Source organism: Rattus norvegicus, chromosome 4 (genome assembly GCF_036323735.1).
Source record: "Rattus norvegicus strain BN/NHsdMcwi chromosome 4, GRCr8, whole genome shotgun sequence".
Lineage (NCBI taxonomy): Eukaryota > Metazoa > Chordata > Mammalia > Rodentia > Muridae > Rattus > Rattus norvegicus.
In genome coordinates this window covers 15,484,351-15,505,910 of record NC_086022.1, presented here as the reverse complement: position 1 = coordinate 15,505,910, position 21,560 = coordinate 15,484,351, and the positions used below count along the sequence as shown (strand labels likewise).

General features: G+C 41.3%; 1 protein-coding gene across 26 annotated transcripts in view; it reads left to right on the top strand.

The window, feature by feature from the left end:
- Magi2 (membrane associated guanylate kinase, WW and PDZ domain containing 2) overlaps positions 1–21,560 on the top strand; it is a 1,483,910-nt gene that overhangs the window by 1,256,517 nt on the left and 205,833 nt on the right. The window lies entirely within an intron of this gene.

The following is a 21,560-nucleotide window of genomic DNA, read 5'->3' as shown; positions in this document are numbered from 1 at the left end:
ATAAAATCATGCCTTAAAAAAAAAAGGTAAAAGAGGCAGAGAGACAAATGTGAGTTTAGGATCCAGATCGCTGAATATTCGCGGTGTTCCCTTGACCCTACTTACATTGTACACTACGATGGTACCTTCAGTCTTACTGCCCCCAGCAATATGGAGTTGTAGTGTTAAGAATGAGCTCCAGGGGGTTGGGGATTTAGCTCGGTGGTAGAGCGCTTGCCTAGCAAGCGCAAGGCCCTGGGTTCCGAAGCTCCGAAGGTCCCCAGCTCCGAAAAAAAGAAAAAAAAAAGAAGAAGAAGAAGAATGAGCTCCAGCAATGACCATGTTATGTTTTGTCACAAAAGTCAGTTGTGCAGAACTCAGTCCATGCCTGTTGATTTGAGAAGCCTGCTTTGTAAAGGAAACAGTACTACAAATTGTATGTGGGCTTCCAGGCCAGCAATAGGGAGGCCGGCCAGCTCCTACAATGCAAGTGCTCTGATAATCCTTGTAAGAACCACTGGGAGCTGGATTCCAATAAATAAGTTTGAATAGGAATATTCTACTCTATGGGACACAGGCATCCACCACTGTGGATAACTCTGTCTGCCATAAGCCAGGTGGAAAGTCATGGAAAGGGGTCTGGGCAGCGAGCTCCATGAAGAACATGGGGACACAATTTAAGAGAGTGCTGGAAGCTTCCAGTCTTCACTGCTCTCTTCTGGAGCCTTTGTAAAAAAATGAATGGGGCAAAGCTAAGGGCCCTTCCATACTTCTCTGTTGATGAGAAGAACATAGTGCAGACTGATACCGAGTTTCCCTCCCTACCTGTTAATAGGACATAGGACTTGAAGTTCTTGATTCTTGGCTGTATGATTGTCACAGCAGGGTTTCAATGCCATCTAAACTCATGGTAACATTCGTACTATCTTGAGTGGCTCACTCAGTACTCGTCTGCTGAATCTAAACAGACCCTGAAGCTTCAGCAGAGGACAGCCATACACACACACACACACACACACACACACACACACACACACACACACACAAAACCCTATGTGGTTAAACATATGTGATCGCCTATTCAAAGCTCTCAAAACAGCATGGGAAGTCAGTTATTTTTAAATGCAAGTAAAAGAAGTCAGAGCTGAAAGAAAGAACCATTTATGATTTATGTGGCCCTCTCCGGAGCTTTTTTCCCTTCAGGGAAATATTACATTGTTGATTCACCCAATACTATGCATTTGTGAGCAGCACTATAGCAAGCTCCCATTACCGAGGGGAAATTAATAGGATAACAAAATAATCACACAGTTCTCCTTCTTGGGGCATTGTTACAAAGTAGCACATGAAGTTTGGTAATTAACTGTTGACAGCATATTTTGACTTCTTGCATTGCTTGTTTAAGATTAATAGAAATGTTTCTAATTTAAACATGTATATTCCTAATGTTCAATTGAAAAACTGAAATTTTGGACAATAATTCTAATATTAAGGGGTATAGCTGAAAATTACTGTATTGTAGCCATTGTTTGGCTCACAGAAAGAAATGTAAACACATTTTTTTAATGTATATAAAATGGCTTCTTTTAAATTGTGGCTTATCAGGAAAATGCTTTGAAATCCTAGCTATTACCGTAATGTGTGCCTTTCTGGAAACATTCTGTTGCGTGTGCGCATGCGCTCAGCTGAGGCGCCTGGGTCTTCCGCCTCCCCTTCCACAGCCTCTCTGATCACTCACTTAGACGATGAGTCATGAGACTTCTATCTGCTGCTCTGTTTGCGGTGGATAAAGCCTTTGCTTTCTCCCTAGCGCAGCACTGTGGAATCTGGAAGTCCTTGCTAGAAACATGTAGAGGTCCCCAAAATTCTTACAGCGGTCACTCCCCTCTGAAGGTAGCAGGAGCTGGCTCCATGTTTGTGCAGTGCCGTACATGTGGATTATTTGGTTTTTGGCTACTCATATGGCCTCATTCTGATGGGCAAACACCTCCTCATTTCAGGAGCCTGGCTGACTGTCCTCTTTGTTTGTGTCTTTGATTATGAAGCAATGATTGAGGTAGTTGTCTTTTTTTTTCTAGTAACAATTCTGAAAGCACGCAAGGAAAAGAAATTTCTACCCTACCTATAAGTCCACTCTTTCTCGTATAGGAAGTATGCCGACTGGTTGGCACGTATATAAAACATATACTCTAATACAGAGGGAATGACATCATGCCTGCGTATGCCTTACTTTTAAATGTCTTTGTTAGGAGGCTATATTTAACTGGTTAGACATAAATCACGTGGTATAATTTATTTACATAACATTAGTCAATTGCAGGTATATAGTTCATCATGTTCTTCAAACGCGGCGTACTTGCATAATGAGCACCATCCCCTTAGAGTATCCATCACCCCATGCTCCCTCAGTTCTGTCACCGTCTCCTCTCCTACCTTCAGCCGCAAAGGACCGCTAATCTGCTTTTCTACATAGTTTCACCTTTCAATACTATTTTTATGACTAACATATAGTATTACTACATACATCATACAGGACGTGGTGTTTTATTTGGCATAATGCTAGTGAGAATCGCCTAACAGACACACATATATACAAAGTTTGTTTCTCTTGCTGCCCTTTAGCATTCAGTGGACCTCTTATCACCCTATTCACTGGGGGTGGTTATTTGAGTCATTCTCATCTCTGGAAACTTATGAATAATATATTTATGAACTTTTGGATTCAACTGTTGGCTTATGCAGATGTTCTCATTTCAGGGAGCAGATACTCAGAAATGGTTTTGCTGTATTATATTAAAAATACATTTAAGCTGTTGGTAAATTGTCTAACAGGCTTCCAAAATGGCTCACCTTCACAGTCCCTCGGCAGCGTCTGAGGGCTCCAGTCTCTGCCCAGTGCTGCTCACATGTGGTTTAATAAATCTTTAGTGCAGCCATTTTATTGAAAGTACACTTACCGATTCCTTTTCACGCTGTTAGTTGACATTCCTGTGATCTTTTCACGTTTTCACGTGTTTATCAGCATTCATAAACTTATTTTCCCAATTCTATATTGACTATTTATTGCTTTTCCTGCCTTATTTTTTTGTACCGAGAGTTGAGCCTGATGCGTGCTACATGACTCTCTGCCACATCTCTGAAACGGCCCTGTTCATCACCCTAAGTGACAAAAGTTCGTTGTAGGTACCGAGCTTCTTTAGGACGGAAGATGTCTTCTTGGTGCCTTTTGGAGCAGAAGCACGGGAGGTTTAGATTGGGTGAAGTTGAGTAAACCAGGCTCATTTTAACCTGAGTCATTTGCTGTCACATCTTTGCTTAACCTAAAATCACAAATTTTTTCCTATGTTTTTATTCTATAAATTCTAAAGCCGTAGTGCCTATATTTAACTCCAAACCAACTTCAAGGTAATTCTTATATGGTATTATGGACTTAAATTCATTTTATTCTTTTGCACAAATACAGACAATTGTTCTAGCACTGTTTCCTGGGAAAACCACAAAACCCATTCTTTGTCACTGACTGGACTTGGCCCTGGTGATGAAAATGACCTCACAGAGATGTCTGTTTCCAAAACCTCTATGCAGCTCCCTTGGTCTGCATGCATATTCTTATGTTAATACAACACTTTCTAGACTACAGTAGCTTTCTGTTAAATCTTGAAATCAGCGTGAGTCCTCTAAATTTTTACAAAATTGTTTGGGCTCTTCCTTCTCCTTTCATTTGCATATAAACAGAGATGATAGAATTGGCCTTTTGAGTATAGAGTTTTAATAAATGCTTAGGATTTCATATGTGCTGCACTGTATCCTGTGTATCCCTCATTCCTCCCTAACTTCTCCCAGACCCACCCCATCTCCCCTCTTCATCCCAACTTCATTCCCCCTCCACTCCTTAATAACCCTCCATATCAAATTAACGTTACCCATACATGCCAGGGTATTTCCACCACTCAAGCATGATTGACCTTAGATGCCTTAAAACCGACTCTCCCTCTCAAGAAGCCATCGGCCATCAGCAGCTCCTCAGTTAGCAATGAAGGCTCACGAGCCCCTAACCCTTTCTTCCGAGAATGTTGACGAGCTTGATTTTGTGGAGATCATGTGTAGGCAAACATAGGTGTTCTGACCTCATGAGAGCAATTGTCCCATCCAGAAGCCACCATTTTACTCAGATCCTCTCCTACCTCTGGTTCTTAAAATCTTTCCATCCCTTCTTTTGAAATGGTCCCTGAGCCTTGAGGCTCAGGAATTGTGATACAGATGTTCCATTTGTGACCTGGTGTTGCTCTGTTAATCCCAAAGATGGGCAGAGAAAGACCACTGATCCAAATTAATTAGTCCTTTAATTAAAGTGAGCCTTTTTATTCATGCACGTGGACTGCCACCTTCAGTGTTCTGGAGGTCAGTCAGCATTGGATGTGAGGAAGATGAAACTTTTATAGCTCAGGTGTTGGGGGTTTCCAGCTAGGGGAAAAGAGGCAGGATTCCTGGGGCAAAGCATCAGCAAGTGGTCAAAACAAGATAATCCCATCCCAGTGCAGGCTTTTAATCCCAGCACTTGGGAGGCAGAGGCAAGCAAATCTCTCAGTTTGATGCCAGCTTGGGTTTACAGAGTGAGTTCCAGGGCAGCCAAAGCTATGCAGAGAAAACCCTGTCTCAGAAAAACCAACATAAACACAGCAAGCAGCCATAGCAAGGGAGTCATACTTGGTCGTATAACTTCTGAACCAAAGGTAGGGTTGCAAGATGGTTATAAACAACTTCTGAAACCAAGTCTGATTGCCAGGCAATACAGAACCTTCTGTAGTTAAGGTTTCAAGATGGAAGCAGGCTGGTTCTTCAGCTCCACACACAATGGCTTTGTATGTATTCTGTTCAATAAAAGACCTGCTGAGATCAGGGTACTACAGAACAGCTTTCCAACTTACCGCTGAACTTCTCAACCCCAAATGTGATGTACCTCCTTGCTTGCTCAAATCTCCAGGTTCTCTCAGCAAGGGGTAGAGTCTTCAATGTACAGACCATGGACTTCTTTCGTTGAGGTCCCTACTGTATTTTATTGTTTTAGATTAATTGTATGCCTCCTGTGCATTCCTGGGGAGTAAGAAGAGGGCCTCAGATGCCTTAGAACTAGAGAAACGGACAGTTGTGATCTGCCAAGTGGGTGCTGGGAATTGAACTCGGGTCTTCAAGAGCAGCCAGTGCTCTTAAGGACCGTTTTCTTAATGTCATTTTCCAATTATTTATGGCTAATATATGTAAGCACATCTGATCTTAGTCATCCTGTAATATGTTCTATATAATTATATCATCTAGCAAGTTGTTTTTCTTTCCTTTTTTCCACATGTATATGGCCCTGCTATCTTTTTCTTGATTTACACTCTTAATTTCCCTACCTGTGAGAAAACACTCTGATCAACAGCACCTTAGGGGAGGAAATGGTTTGAGCTCACAGTTGTACCTCACATTCCATCACTGAGAGAAGTCAAGGCAGGAACTTAAAGGCATGCCGGTCTCCCATTCCCACACAGCATGACTCTCAACCAAGGAAAGAACTTCACAGCCAAAGAATTATAGAGAAACCTTCTGGAATGACACTTGCCAGCTGGGTGGCAGGCCAGCTTCTACTCACTGCCTAGGGGATGATACTACCCACAGCTGGCCGGGCCTTCCCCCATCAGTTAATTAACAAAGTAACCCCAAAACCCTAGTCATGCAAAATGGCCACCATGATCTACTCAATTCCTCAACTGAGGCCCTCCTGCCAGATGACTGTAGACAACAGACAACGTCAAGTTGTCGGTCACAACTAACTAGCTAAATGTTCAAGTGTGATGCTAAACAGACGTCTTACTGGCCACTGTCCTTTTTTTGTTTCTGTGACCGGTTTTAGGGGAAAGCATTAATCTTGCACTGTTTAGAATGATATTAAGTTGAGGGGTTTTAGATGCCCCTTATCAAGTTAAGAGACGTTTGATGTGATGTCAGCATCCTCATGTGTTCCTTCTGCACCTACTGACACGATTGTATAGTTCTAGGCCTTTGTTCTGTGAATACGGTCAGTTGGTATAATATGTCTTAAGTGTCTATTCCTGCCACTACAACACTTGACCGCGGTATGTTGTTCTTTGAACACTGCTGGTTGCTTGCTTGTGTGTTTGTTGGGGACGGATGGAGCACTGCCCTTTCCTTGCGATCTCCTTTGTCTTTGATGTTAGCCTTATAAAACGTTGGAAAATGTCCCACTCAATCTCTTCTATTCAAAAGAGTTTGTGTTTTCTTTCTTAAGCACTGATAAAACAACTCCCCTGCCCCCCCCCCCCCGCAAACCCCCGCTTAGGTCTGTTCAAATTTCCTATTTCTTTACAAACTAGTTCTGATTACCTTTCTATCTTTTTCATATTTTACCACTCACGGAAGTATTTGAATTTGTTAGTATAAATTTCGAAACCACCGTTACAGAATAATGTTTAAGAATCACGCTTGGGTAGATTGATTCTGTTTTCCTGGGGTTTCTGTTTGAGTATCTTTTGCTGTGGGCCTTGCCATCTCATTTTTCCAACCTCGTGTTTGATTTGCTTTCCCCTTATATCTTTGTGAGGTATGTCCTCAGACCAGGGGATCTATTTTTCTCTTTATAATAAGAGCATTCCAGCTATAAATTTACTCTGACCATTTCTTAGCTGAGTTCCATAAATTTTGAAATACCACCTTTTCCATTTTCAATCTGTTCAAGACAGTTTCTTTTTTCCTCACAGTTTTTATTAGAACTGTTCTTTCTTTTTTTTCCCCAAACATCCCTGAATGTTTCATTATTGATTTCTCATGATTTTCTTTGAGATGCAATTTTTATATAGTTTCATCTGTCTTTTACATTCTGTTCCCTGGGCTTTGGAAGCATATATTCAAGCCACATGGGTAACAAATAGCTTACTTTCCATTGTTTGAGCGGTTTTGATGTTATTTTGCCCGGCACCCCACTCACGCACACATACACACTCATGCACTCATGTGGGATTTAGTTAGTGTTTGTAGCCAAGGCTGGCCCTAAATGCTCTTTATTCTTTCTTAGCTTCTCAAGTGCTAGGATTATAGATCTGTGCCACCATTCTAAACAACTTCTCTCTTCCTGCTTACATGCTTCTGATTTATTTTTACAGTTGGTAAAATAGATCATTGCTTCCTTAAAGGCACTAACAGTTTAAATTATGGGAAAAAACTGTTTTATTCATGAGTTTAATGGAAAGTCACATTTTACACTATTAAAATACTAGCTCTTCCTTTCAGAGTAGTATTTTTACTACTTTAAGGAAATGTACTCAATTCCTATTTCACTAAAAGTCTTTCTAGGGGCTGGAGAGATGGCTCACTGGTTAAGAGCACTGACTGCTCTTTCAGAGGACCCAGGTTCAATTCCCAACAACCACATGGCCGCTCATAGCTGTTTGTTACTCCAAGATCTGACACCTTCACACAGACATACATGCAGGTAAAATACCGATGACCATAAAACAAAAATAAACAAAACATTTTTTTAGAAATTGTTGAGAGCCAGCTGGCTGGCACAGCAGGCCTGAGGTCACTAGCACCCAACTGTCTCTTTAACCTGGAAAAAAACTACATTTGGTCTAAATAGAGTATGCTTATAATAGACTCCTAAGTTCTATTTGTGTCACTATTACCATATGATAATTATCTTTTTATCAGCTTTTATTATCATACTTGACAAATCTAAAAGTGCTAGTTTGTCCTTCCTATGAAACACTTGAGCAAGCATTAAAGGCACCATGTCTTTGAAGATGCATCTTTAATGTTACCCAGTTCTTTGGGGTTTTTTTTTTTGTTTTGATTTGTTTTGTCGGTTAGCTTTGATTTGGTTTTGTTTGATGAATGAAGTGGTCCCCTTTTACAGCTCCCTCACTCTCTCCCACAATATTTAATCTTCTAGAGTTTCTGTATTTCCTGAGATCTGTTTGTAAAATATACGTTATCCTATAAGAATTTCTATTTTAGGGCTGGAGACATGGCTCAGCCGTTAAAGGCTAGACTCACAACCAAGAATACCTATTTTATTCATATTTCCGAGTATACTTTGATGAAATCAGATAAAGGGCTCTCTATTTTTGCCAAATCTCTGCTTTATCTGAGTACTTCTAGTATTCTTATCTCTTATCAGTACTATTTTTAATTGGGTTTGCTAATTACTTTTCTAATTCAACGATTCAAGAGACTTACCAATTTCTTATTCATTTTCTGGTGTGGGACCTGCTGTGAAACAAAGAATCATTCATTCCACTCTTTGCCCACACTGGCTGGTGTTTGGTGACTGGAGTGAAGCATACTCAAGGTCATTGCTACAGTCAAACTTTACCTGCGTTTTACTATTACACACACCACCGTACAACTGAGCCCATTTAATCCGTGAATGTCTCATAAAATAAAGTTAATTAGGTTTGTAAAGTTTTCTTTCTGTTCCCAGTAAGTGTCCCCAGGGGTTCTCCTGTTTAGGCTAGCAGTCCAGTAATGAACAGTTATAAGGTAAAGAATGGTTTCTCTCTTCTACAGAAATAATTCACAGTGTTCGAGAGACATCATACACTGAACAGAGCTCTGAAGAAAAGTCATAAAAACATACATATAGAGAATTATATGTACGTGGAATATTCTTCCTTCTAAATTTTAAAACAAGGGGCAGGGCCCATGAGTCTCATACAGTTAATAAGCTACTGGCATTTATATTGGTATCTATATGCCTTTTCCAAAGGTTTTCCTGGGAGCTACCGTACCCCATCCTTCCTTCTCAGCCCTGCCATCTAATCCTCCACCCCACTTAAGACTTTCTGATTCATTATTCCCAATCTCTCCATATACCACTTCTGAGAAGAAAAAATATACAAGTTTGTCCCTCTGGGTTTGGGTTTACCTCAAACAAAATGATTACTTCCAGTTCCGCCCCTTTACCTGAAATTTTTCTTAACAACTAAATAATATTCCGCTGTACAAATGTACAACATTTTCATTATCCATTGACCAGTTAGCAGACACCTCTGCTATCTCCTTATCCTGACTGTTGTGAACAGAGTAACAATGAACAGTGAGCAAACCAGTAGTAGGATACAGAGTGCTACACATGAATGCCAGGTGGTCATACATTTGGGTCAGATCTTAGCTCTATTTTTAACTTTTTGAGAATTCTGTACATTAATTCCATGGTAACCTCATCCATTTACACTTATTTTGTTGAAATTAACAATTCTGCCTGGGATAAGAAATCTCAAAGTATTTTTAACTTAACATTTCCCTGGTGGCTAAGGATATTGACCTGTTCTCTTAGTTTTTAGTATTTTCTCAGCCATTTGAATTTCTTATTTTGAGAAATCTTTGTTGAGTTCTGTAGCTCAGTTTCTGAGTTGTTTGTTTTCTTGATACTTAAGGTCTTTTGAGTTTTACATAATCTAGACTCTAACCTCTCTTAGATTATACCTGGGAAAGTTTTCTTTCCCCATTCTATATGCTACCTCTTCATTTGAATGAGTGTCCTTTGCTGTACAGTAGCTTTTAAGGCCCCACTTGTGAATTTTGGGTGTTTAGATCTGTATGCTCAGGGTCCTGTCCAGAAAGTTCATTCTTGAACCAATGAGTTCAAGTCTACTTCCTACTCTCTTCCTATCTTTTAGAGTTGTCTTGCTGTGAAGAGACACCACGACCAAGGCAACTCTTATAAAGACAAACATTTATTCAAGGCTGGCTTACAGTTTCAGAGTTTCAGTCTATTATCTTCATGGCGGGAAGCATAGCAGCATCCAGAAATATATGGCTTTGAAGGAGCTGAGAATTCTACATCTTGATCAGAAGGCAGCCAGGAGACTCTTCCACACTGAGTGGAGCTTGAGCAGAGGAGCCTCAAAACCCACAACCACCGTGACACACTTCCTCCAGCAAGGCCACACCTCCTAATAGTGCCACTCCCTGGGGCAAGCGTATTCAAGCCACCACACTCCTATGACAGATTTAGGATATTGAGTCTTACGTCGAATTCCTTAACTATTTAGAGTTGAGTTTTGTGCAGAGTGAAAGATATGGATCTAGTTTTATTCTTCTACACAAAGCTATCCACTTCAACCAGCAACATTTGTTGAAAATGCTATGTTCTCCACTGCATTTCTGCTGTCCTCTTTGTCAAAATGAAGGCAGAAGATAGAAGTCTGGTCCTATCTGTGCCTCCTCACTTCTATTCCATTGATTAATGTGTCCATTTTTATGCCAATACCATACTGTTTTTATTACTATAAATTGCAGTATAACTTGAAATTCAAGAAGGTGATACTTCTAGACATTATTTTATTTCAGGAGCATCCTTGGTTATCTTGGGTTATCTTGGGTTTTCATTTGAATTTTAACATTATTTTTTCAATTTCTGTAAAATTGTTGGTTATCGGAAGATAAAAGTTTTAGAACACAGAAGTGTGTTGGACTTTTGATGGGAACTGCATTTTATCTGTAAATTAATATTTCCCCATGTTAATTCTGCCAATCTTGAATGTAGAAGGTCTTTCCATCCTGTGGCATCTTCCTCCATTTCTTTCTTTAGTGTCATAAGTCGTCACTGTGCCAGTCATTCATTGTGTTGATTAGACTTACTCTGAGATGGGTGTGTGTGTGTGTGTGTGTGTGTGTGTGTGTGTGTGTGTGTGTGTGTGTTCTGATTGAGACATGTATTAGTGAGGGTTCTCTAGAGTAACAGGACTTACAGGATGAATGTCTATATGTAGAGAAATAGGATATATTAGAATAACTAATAGCCTGCAGTCCAGCTAATGTAACAAAAGCTGTCTGGGAACAGTTCGAGAATCCAGTATTTGCTCAGTTCACATGGCTGAACTATTCTGGTCTCTTGGAACAAACTATAATACGTGTGTCTTTATATACTATGATTTTACCTACACATGGGGGTGGAGGAATTATACTTCTCCCCTTGCGGTTATCCTGGACTACCTTTATTTTTGTCCCCTACGCCTTTGTGAAGTCAAGTTCTTACCACTAAAAAATGAACAACCCTATGTTAGTGTCTAAGTAAGAAACTGTTGTGTGGTCAGACGCTCTGATTCTGTCCTTGCTTCCCTCAGGCCCTATTGGGGGATAGAATCAGTGCTGTCAGGAGAGTCTTGGAAACAAGTTACTTTGTAGTCAAGCCTTCATCATGAGGTTTAATTACTATAAAATCTGCAATTTTTATTCAATCACAAAAGTGCCCTGCTGTACTCTCTCCTCCTAGGAGTTAAAGTAGTGGAGTTAATAATTCTTATATTCAAAAGTATATTTTTGGCCATTTCTCTATATAACTATGGAAAATGGGCATTAGGAGTATTTGCAGACAGCAATTCCAACATTCAAAAAATACCCTATAACAGTAATTACCAATTTAGTTCCACCACTTTACTCCGTTGGGTAGTTCGAGGCCATTTTAATGAAGAAACTACAAGTGAAGATTTATATTCATCAAGGTAAGTGTGATTGCTCTAGAGGAGCCATACAGAAAGGCCACAGCACAATGACTGCCTTTTGAGAAGACCTAATTTGAGACAGGTAATTTCCCTAAAGAGTGGCACATTTACCTTATTGACCATGTGCCCCTTGGGGCTTCGTGTGCATACTTAGACAATTATCTTATTGCACTGGGAAGAGAAAACCACAAAACAAAGTCAGGAAGATGCACTGCACACATGAGTTAAGCAGTGCAGCTGAGTGCACAAAACTGGACAGCACTGTTTTGTTGGTTGTCTTTTGCCTAGACGTTTATAGCAACCTTAGCAGAACTCAGCTCCTGTTTATCTACAATGCCATTGCCTAATTTGTCTTTCTTCTTCCTCCTTGTTCATTTCACATATATGCCTGGTTTTATTCCAAGGATAAGGACAGTGAAGACTTTATATGGAGTTTACCTCTAATGTTAATAGCATAAACATCCTGCACGTTAACACTCCAGACATGCCGCTTATGTGTCTGTAAGCCTTTCTCATATGATATCCTCAGGAAAGTTAGACAGGCTTGCTGGGTCTGATAATGAGCAGTCAGTTAACTGGACTCAGAATTCCCAAGGTTCCAGTGTAACCCCTGCTACTGATTCCCATGGAAAATAGGGGCATGTCACTCATGTTCTGAGCACGGAAGGCAGACAACGTGTCATCTAAAACCTGGAGGTTCCTAATAGCTTAATGGCTTAATGATGCAACACCAAAATTTGGAAAAACAAGAACAAATCAAATGCAAACCAAGTCAACATCAAAAAATTATAAAAATAAGAGCAGAATGTAATAGAATAAAAAGAATAGAAAAAATAATATAAAGAACCAATGAATCTGAATTATAAACTTGTTTAGTTTTAATTGTGTAGTCATTTCTTGTGGGTCTCTGGAGAAAAAAAAGTTTCAAAAATTAGCTTATCACCTATGTATTAGTGATAAGCCTGTGTCCCAACCTCTTCCAGCCTCAAAACTAATTTCTGTGGACTATGAGTCCAGATCACTCACCTGATGATGGCAGTAGCAGAATTGGCAATTTAAAAGGAAAACGCTGGAGAGAACAAAAGAAGGAGGCAAATGAAGATTTACTCAATTCTGAAACTGCAGATCAATGAAGAAATTCACTCATATTAAATATGCTTAATCAGTTCATGTAAAGTGGGGACGTTTGAGACAGTCTCACTATGTAGCACTGACAGCTTGAAACTCATCAAGATCCACCTGCCTCTGCCTCTGCCTCTCTGCCTCTCTGCCTCTCTGCCTCTCTGCCTCTCTGCCTCTCTGCCTCTCTGCCTCTCTGCCTCTCTGCCTCTCTCTGCCTCTGCCTCTGCCTCTGCCTCTGCCTCTGCCTCTGCCTCTGCCTCTGCCTCTGCCTCTGCCTCTGCCTCTGCCTCTGCCTCTGCCTCTGCCTCTGCCTCTGCCTCTGCCTCTGCCTCTGCCTCTGCCTCTGCCTCTGCCTCTCCCCCCTGAGTGCTGGAATTAAAGGTAGATATCACATGCTGGATCAGTGTAAGTAGTTTTTAGGAGTAGATAAGATTTGCAGTACCTTTTAATGAAGGCTTTACAAAAGTACTATAAAGCCAAATCTAAAAATAACTAATATGTAATTCATTTTCCAAGTAGGTCTGAAATTCTTCTGGTTCGGTAAGTCTTAAGACTTTTAAATCACAAAGATTACATACTTCTCTCCAGGCAAGTTTTAGCTCAGAAATGATACTGGCCATGCCAGAAGTGCATGGTCATGGCTTATTTGAGTAGAAATGTAAGTGGACTGTGTGCAGTTGGAGTGACACTCAAGGGAGTTGCAGATAGTATCCTCCAGAATTGTGCTATGGATAATTTGAATCCTAGTTCTTACATGTAAGAGGCTTGATTGTTAACTAAATAAATGAACCCACCTATTGCATTATCTTGCTATAAAACACTATTAAGTCATGTTCATTTTACACATTACAGAATACGAAACCATGGACTTTTAATGAATATAAATCCCAGCAAAAATTGCAGATGAAAATAATTGCAGTTATTATACTACATTAGCAAAAGTTATACTAATTGCCCTAAGATTTAAAGAAAATATATTATATTTTATCACTTCTCCTATTAACATTGTTTCACAATGTTGATGCATTTGTAGAGAATTTTGTAGTGCATTAGACAAATCAGTTTTACATTTCCAGAAAAGTGCGTTTTAATGAGCGTTATAATGCATTTTAGTTTTAAAAAAAAAAAAAACAGTTCTACACGACTGTATCTTCTAATGTATCTTCTAATGCCAGACTTAGCAAAGTTGTTCCGAAGTAACATTTACACTTAAAATTTCAAATAAAACTCACTGAGAAAAGTATAAATGAATTGATTTCAGTTAAATGTTATAAATTTTGATAGCTATACAGTTTTTTCATATGTTGAAAAATATCCAAAATACATGTACCAACAAGTTAAAGTTATTTGAATGCCCACTAAATCCCGCATGCTGCTCGGCATGTAGACCCACACTCCTGCACAAGGAAAACTAAATACAAGGAGTATACGCTTGACCAGGCGTACACGTGAAGAAGATCAACATTTAGGAAGGTAGTCTGGTTTGTCACCACCCGAGGACTGTTCCCTCTCTTCCTTACACTTTAGAAACTGACCCATCCTCTCTGCTTCTACTCTGCCCTAATGTCACGTTGACCTAGAAGTTCCCCTACTGCTCAGGATCCATCAGCATCCTGCTTGCTATAAGCACTAGTAACACCATTTTACTTTGGATGTCTTGCCTGTAGTCTACAGGTTGGTCTAATCTCTCCCATTCTCTAAGAACCGTTGCTTGAATCTATTCTGCGTTGCCTGCTAAATGATAGATGTCTCTTTTTGTTCAATCTCAACGTTCCTGAAAGATCCTGAAAGATCCACATGTGTGCCTATGTCTCCCACCTTATCCCATGAGCCACCTGACAGCTATTCTTGGAGACACAGGTTTCACTTAACATCTGTGGTGTCTTAGCAGCTCCCCACCTTCTGCTGCTTCCTTTCTGCACTCATCCCATTGCTGAAGCGTTCTCCTCTGACATCAACAGTGGCTTGCTACTCACCAGTGACCCCTATGTCTTCTCCATTGCACCCCTTAACTTCTTGTACACTGAGTTTGTGCAGAAGACCTACTGTTCTGTGCTGCTCTGCAGACTCAGGCAATGAATCCTTTTCTCTGTTAACTCTTCAAGGCTAACCAATCACAGCCTTCATTATTTGTTCCTCTTGTGCCACCATGACTAGGGCCAAGGTGAGATCTTATCTATTCCTATGGTTTTGTTTTCTCTCCCAGTAAACCTCTGTGCTCCTCCATACCCTCTACAGGACAAAGACCAGACTCTGTCTCTCATCCAGATCTGCCTTTGCCTTGTCCATACCTGTCTCTTTTCCTATACTTATCACTGTTCCTTCTGCATTTGTTAATAGTCAGTACTCATTTAGACAACGTTGCAGGAACCCTTGAAGTGCTATCATACAAGAGTGAGCGAAATAGCTTAGAAATCCATACCTCCGTGGATCTTAAGCCCTCTCCACAAAGAAATATTGCTTGATACCTCTGCGTCGTTGCAGATGGCTTCTTCCTTCTTGAAACATGTCCCCTTCTGTGTTTTATGGGAAAGTCCTATGTTCATTTGTGAATTTAGGTCAGGTGTTGTTATTTCTTCCCAGATGCTCCCCCAGCATCCCACACATTTCCCATAGAGCCCTATAAATACTCTGCACGAGTCTTCCGTTAAACTTTACTAAGTGATATCATTGGTAAAGACATCATCGCCTTTCAGAATTTGTTGGTTTCCATCAAAGGCATTGGACCCTAAGCATACACACCACATGGCGAGCTATCTCTGGTGGGTAAGTGCTTGCCCAGTCACTGGTATGCTTGAAAGGACAATGCATTGCTCCAAACAGCCTTGCTGACCTACCTTATAGAACATGAGTTTAGTATCGTTTTTGTGATATAACTATGCTGTTGGCCTAATTATAATACTGTCCTAAAATCGAATACAAGTCCATTAGCGTATTCTTTACTCTCAACATTTCCCCCTAACTCCTCACCCTAGCACATTATTGACAATATTATATTTCATCTACAACTGTACCTATTAGTATTTCATGAATACTTCTTATTTTGCTGCGGTTGGGAAAGACTATCAAATCCCTGTGCTTCCTTAAAGTTTTCATCATTTTCCCATCTCTTCATTCCACGTAGACTTTTTTTCCTTATGAACTGCCTTCCAACAATGTCCCCGAGGAATGAACTGTAACTGTAGGTGTAACTTTAGAATCGGGGGTGGGGGGGTTTGAGAACTCTATTTTAAAATAAAACTCACGAACACAAAGTCTATGGGATGAGAACACAGCCCAGTGTTAAAGCGCTTATCTAGCAGCAGAAGGACCTACATCCAGTCCTCAGTATTGAAAACAAGAAGAAAAATCCTATCAATTCCGTCATTTCTAAACCCCAGTTAGTCAATCCAGTCTAATTACTAACTCTTCTCATCTTAAAGACACGTTGAAGAATTGCTTGGTGCCCAGAAAGGGAAGAGAGAGCTGATGGAATCTTCCAGAACAAAGAATGAGGAAGTATACCATAAGTTAGCACACTTGAGGGGTTATGCAGAGCAACTGTCAATCCCATACATTGGGAAATGTCACACTCTCTCTCCAATGCCCTACAGCATTATGTAGTAAAACAAAACAGGAAGAATCTATTCATTATAGTTTATGTTCAACACTGCAGGACTTAATTTCTTTATTTTTATTATTCAGACACTTTTCTTCCATCAGTTATCATAATGACATGATTCTTACAGCATTGAATACCCAGGAACCAGAAACGCTAAAAAATATTCTGTTTGAGGAGACAAGTTCACATCCAAAAGGATCCTGTCTAAAATTCTAGGAGGTAGCAGCTACTGTAAGGAGTGTTCTGGATCTTTCCCACAACCGGAAGCTCTTGTTGCCTCCTTCTTCCTCTGCTGCTGGCAAAGCTGGCTGAGCCTTCCCGGTTAACCCGGCAGTAACAGTGAGCCTCTCACGGTAGCCTACCGTGCCCTAGTCTATCCACCGTGCCTGTTGACTGGGAAGTCACTTTGCGTCCTACCTCAATCTGCAGAGTCATCTCCAGACTCTAAATTCTTCCTGTGTGATTCATATTTAAATTAGACTTGAGTATTCCAACATACAATTCCTATCGTGGAGTGACTCAGTGACTGACTCAGTGATGGAATCTTACGAAGAACGGAAGGTCTCCGCATATCTCTAGCAACAGAGAGCTCCCCTAAGCCTTATAAAAACAAATGTCTCTGAACTGCACGGACGCTGAGGAGAAGCTATTGAGGACCCTTTCGAGGTTGGTGTCCTGAAAAGCTGCCTAGCCGAGAAGGCTCAGAAGCAAGAGACTTCTCTGACAGCTGGCGAGATGGAAGGAAAGCCACACGCTCCGCGTCTGCTCAGCAGCCAAAGACGCCCAATCTGAGCTGTCACCAGGGGAAGAGAACAGGGTGCTCCCAGTTGGTGCTTTTTTTTTTTTAATTAGACAAATTAATTGCACAAGCTGCCCACATCAGTCCCCATGAGAGGATTTTTATAGTCTATCTTAAAAACCTAGAACTTAAATGCACCCCTTCAGAAGCTTGAGTAATTACTGATTATAAACAAATATCAGAAAACTACAAACATTGGTTTATATACATAATGTGAAAGTTGCTTATGAGCGCAATTATGTATTTGCTAAAAGCTAAAAGCAAGCAATGGTTTTCCTTTCTTTGGGGGGAGATTATAATATAATTACCTCATTTCCCCCTTCTCATATCTCCCTTCAAACCCTCTCATGCACCCCTCCTTGCTCTCTTAAATTCATGGCCTGTTTTTCCATCTAGTGTTATTACATGCATATACGTATGTGCATCTACATTTGTGAATATACATTCCTGGTCTATAGGATGTTACTCGTACATGTGTTTTCAGCGCTGACTATTGGCGGTTCAGCCACTAAAGGCTGAGCTCATAACCAAACATGAAGAAATGTTCTCTTAATGTATGTCTCCCTCTTGTAAAATGCTAAAACCATTTGCTTTCCAACAGAAAGCCATGTCCCTAAAGGAAGTGGCCAGAAATAGTGCTTGTCATTCCTGCCCTTTGAAAGCAGCCTGTGTCAGAAAAAGAGCTGCTCTGCACACCTAATTAGACTTGAAATGGCTGCTGCTACATCATAAGAGCAGCGACGTACTCTACTTCCCAAGCGTGTGAGTGTGATGTGGACCGTGCTCCCCTGCTCAGGGGGGACTCATCTGCCATAGCTCATCAGCTGATGAGATGAGCGTAGCACTTGTTCTAATTAGTTCCAGAGCCTTTCCCCTGAGCCACACTCGAAGATGCTCTTTAACTTGCAAAATTAATAAGGACCCACCCCCAAAAAATAATAAAAGAAATCCAAGAAAGAATAGGTTCATTTAAATATATGCTAATGACTGTTAATCTAGGCACATTAAATACAAGCATGTTCAAATGATGGACTTCCAACGCCTTCTCACTAGCCTTGAGGGGATTGCTTGGCCGAGAATGGTTGGGTGTCCTTAAAGTCCATGTCTGCAGCCTCATCTTCTACCTGACACTGTCTTCCACTTCTGCCAGCCTCTCGGTGCTCTGTCTACTCAGGTCACAATGGCCAAGGCCTATGCTCCCCTCAGAGCCTCTTCTGTCACTGTCTTCCTTATTGGTCACCTGGTTTACGGCTTGCCAAACAAGCACTATTTTTTAAGGTAACAAAATCCCATCCTTCCTGGGCATAGTGGTCCAGAGTTACTCAAGGCGAGCTTGGTGAGCTGCAGGATCATGTGTGTCTCCTAACTTACACGATGCTAAAAGGGAGCCGTGGCTTTTGTGGGATGAAATGTAATATATTTGTCCAGAGTCAACTCAGAACTTAGTGCCTAGTTCCTTCTTCAGAAAAAAAAGCAAAACAGAACAAAACTGCCAGAACCTGGCTTTCTTCCACGTAAATGATGAAGGAGGGTTGCCTGGTGTAGCTCTTAGGAGCACAGCCCTGAGGTCACATCTTTGGACCTCACTGAACCTGTGGGAAGATGAACACATTCCCTTGTATCTATAAAACTCTTGATTCCTGAGCTGTAAAATGTAGCTTCTTCACATGCTTCGTTTGAGAATTAAACAAGAGAACCCTCCACAGAGCCTGCAGCACAGCACACAAGGTGAGATTCTATAATCTTGATGAGGGTCAAAGGTTAGAACAGAGCCCCCAGTTCAAGAGGGATTTTCAATATACTACTCTCTCCCTTTCTCCACTCCTTTTTCAGCTTTGGTAATAACTCACACAATGCAGGTGACTGTGGCTATAGACTGGGAACAACCAGACCTTTCTATACAGCTCAGTCCTACTCTAGTCTCAACTGATTTGTGTTAGCCAAAAGACCTGTGTGGGCACAGGATTCCAGACGGTCCTTCTCCTTCCTAAAGATGCTGAATCATCATCCACTGTGTCAGATGAATGAGACTGTTCAGGAAATGGGTAGCATCTGCCATGAGCTCATAACAAAGGTGATCTTGTCTGGATTTCCTGTGGGCAACAGTGGTTCAGCTGTCAAGGTGGCTATTTGCAACAGAAATATAAAGATTATTTCCAGTCTACAGTTTAGTCTCATACACATTAAATCGCTTAATGTGTGTGTTTCCTCTCGATAAAAATGTCTTATTTTTACATATTTAGATAAATACTTGTCCCATGCACGATATTCTGAATAACAGGTACTTTAAATGGGAACACACAGAAACCCTTGGTTTCACCTTTGCTGCATCTAGAAAGAGCACAGAGTCTTAGCTGTGGTATGCATGGAGACTACGGGACAAACTTTGGTATCATTCGTCAGATGCTGGGGCTTTTTTTTTCAAAAAATCAAAGTCTCTCACTGGCCTGGAATTTGCCTCGTAGCTGCTTCTGCTGTCTGGCCAACTGGGACTACCGTACCTAACTGATTTCTGTAGGTTCTGGTAATGGAACACAAGTCAAGTCTCCATGCTTGCAAGACACGCCCTTTATCAAGCAAGCTGTCTACCCCCTGCCCCTCAACCTTAAGTGATCCTCATGCAGGAAGCCTAAGGACCAAAACATGGCTCCAGTGATCAAGGTCATAAGTCAACAAACCACGGCACAACAGTTCAGTCTATCATCTGCTTTTCATATGGCTCCTAGGCTGGATGGCTTTGACATTTTTTAATGTTTTAAAATATTAAAAGGAGGATACTCTTTTGTGATATGTAAATATATATATCAAATTAGTCCCACTAATTGGTTTTGGGTTTTCCTGTGCGCTGTCTGTTACCTCCCACGCTGAAGCAGGCAGTTCCAACAGAGGCTATCTAGGCTGAAAAGCCTAAAGCATCTCCTAGCCGTCCCCTCATAGAAAAATATTGCCAGGCTCTTATCTAGGTATTTATAGTGGCAAATGATTCTTCTCACCAAAGGCTTCTAGAAATAACTTTACACCATGTTGGTGTATCAGGGCGGGAAGCTAAGGAGATGACTCTGCAGGAGACCCAAGTTCAGATCCCCTGCTTTCTGGTCTAGCCAGTCGGTGAGCTGCAGGTTCAATGAGACTGTGTCTCAAACCTCTAAAGTGGGAAGCAACTAATGAAGACACATGACGTTGAATTCTAATCTCCATGTGAACCAACAACATACATGTGTACACAAGCATCCCTGTGTACACACATGTGCACCGACAGGAGATGACATTTTACAGCACATCTTTAGCCTACCTGTCCTAGGTGACAGGAGAGACAGGCCTGACAAATGCCAGGTGAGAGAGATGGATCAACTGGGCTTCCCCCACACCAGGAAAAGGAAACGTTTTCATTTCATACATGCCTTAAGAACATGGTGGAGTTGCTGCAGATAATATATCCAGGAAACACTTCCAGAGGAAGGGGAAACACTTAGAAATCCTGTCACATGAATGAGAATGAAAACAGTTCAGGGAAAGAATGTCTAAAAGTGGAATGGACTGTGTGACCCTAACATCTGTCATCCATGCACCCAGAAGGAGGAAGATGGAGAGAGCAAGGAGAGCCCTGGCTAGAAAGTGGGCCCCCGTGTCGACTGGAAGTGCTGTTAAAGATGGGCACAAGTTTCAGGTCAAAGGCATGGAAAAGGGGTGTGCTGCCTGTGTTGAAGGACTTCTAGAGCCCCAAAGCTCTGAGACCTTAGGGGTGAGAAATCCTTGGGGCAGTTCAAGCTCCCTGCAGCACAGAAGCCAGCTGGAAGGCCACATTGAGAGGTAATCAAAGGCGATGTGGGGTCACTGGAACATTGCCAGCTGCTGTTGGACCTGGACTGTCCAGCATGGGAGTCCAGACACGCTCTGACAGACTAGATCCGTCTTCCATATATGCCGAGCTGCGAAGAGAAGGATTCCAACGAAAGTGGGGAGTCAGACCCAGACAAAGGAGAACAGATCTACGAAGTCTATTTCTATTTTTAAATGAATATGCAGGGAGTTTTATACCAATCGTACGAGAAAACAATACAAACCCCAGAATTTTCTAGATGGGTGGAGGCTACAAATACACATGCCTGAAACGTCCTTAAAAGTAGTAAGTTGGGGTTTGTCACGCGCCTAATGTCCCGCCAGTAAGAACGACGCGCGGCAACAGGATTCTTCTGCGAGCATGCCTTTACTGTGTTACAGCTCTTCTTAGTGTTACAGCTCTTCTCAGTGTTACAGCTCTCTTAGTGTTACAGCTCTCTTGAACAGGGACCCCGAGCAGCAAAATCGCTCGACTTATATAGACAACTGTATGCTAATTATCTCTCAGGGATTGGTGGGGCATGGATCACCCCACTACTTGTCCTCCAGGGATTGACAGAGAATGAATCACCTCATTAACATATTAACGGTCAACTGACACCTGGTGCATAAACCGCACATGTGCAGTACCGCTGTTCACCGCTAGAGGGAGCCCTAGCAAGGGGACAAGCCTGCACATGCGCAGTAAGTCGTTCATATCCAGACAAGGCTGGAT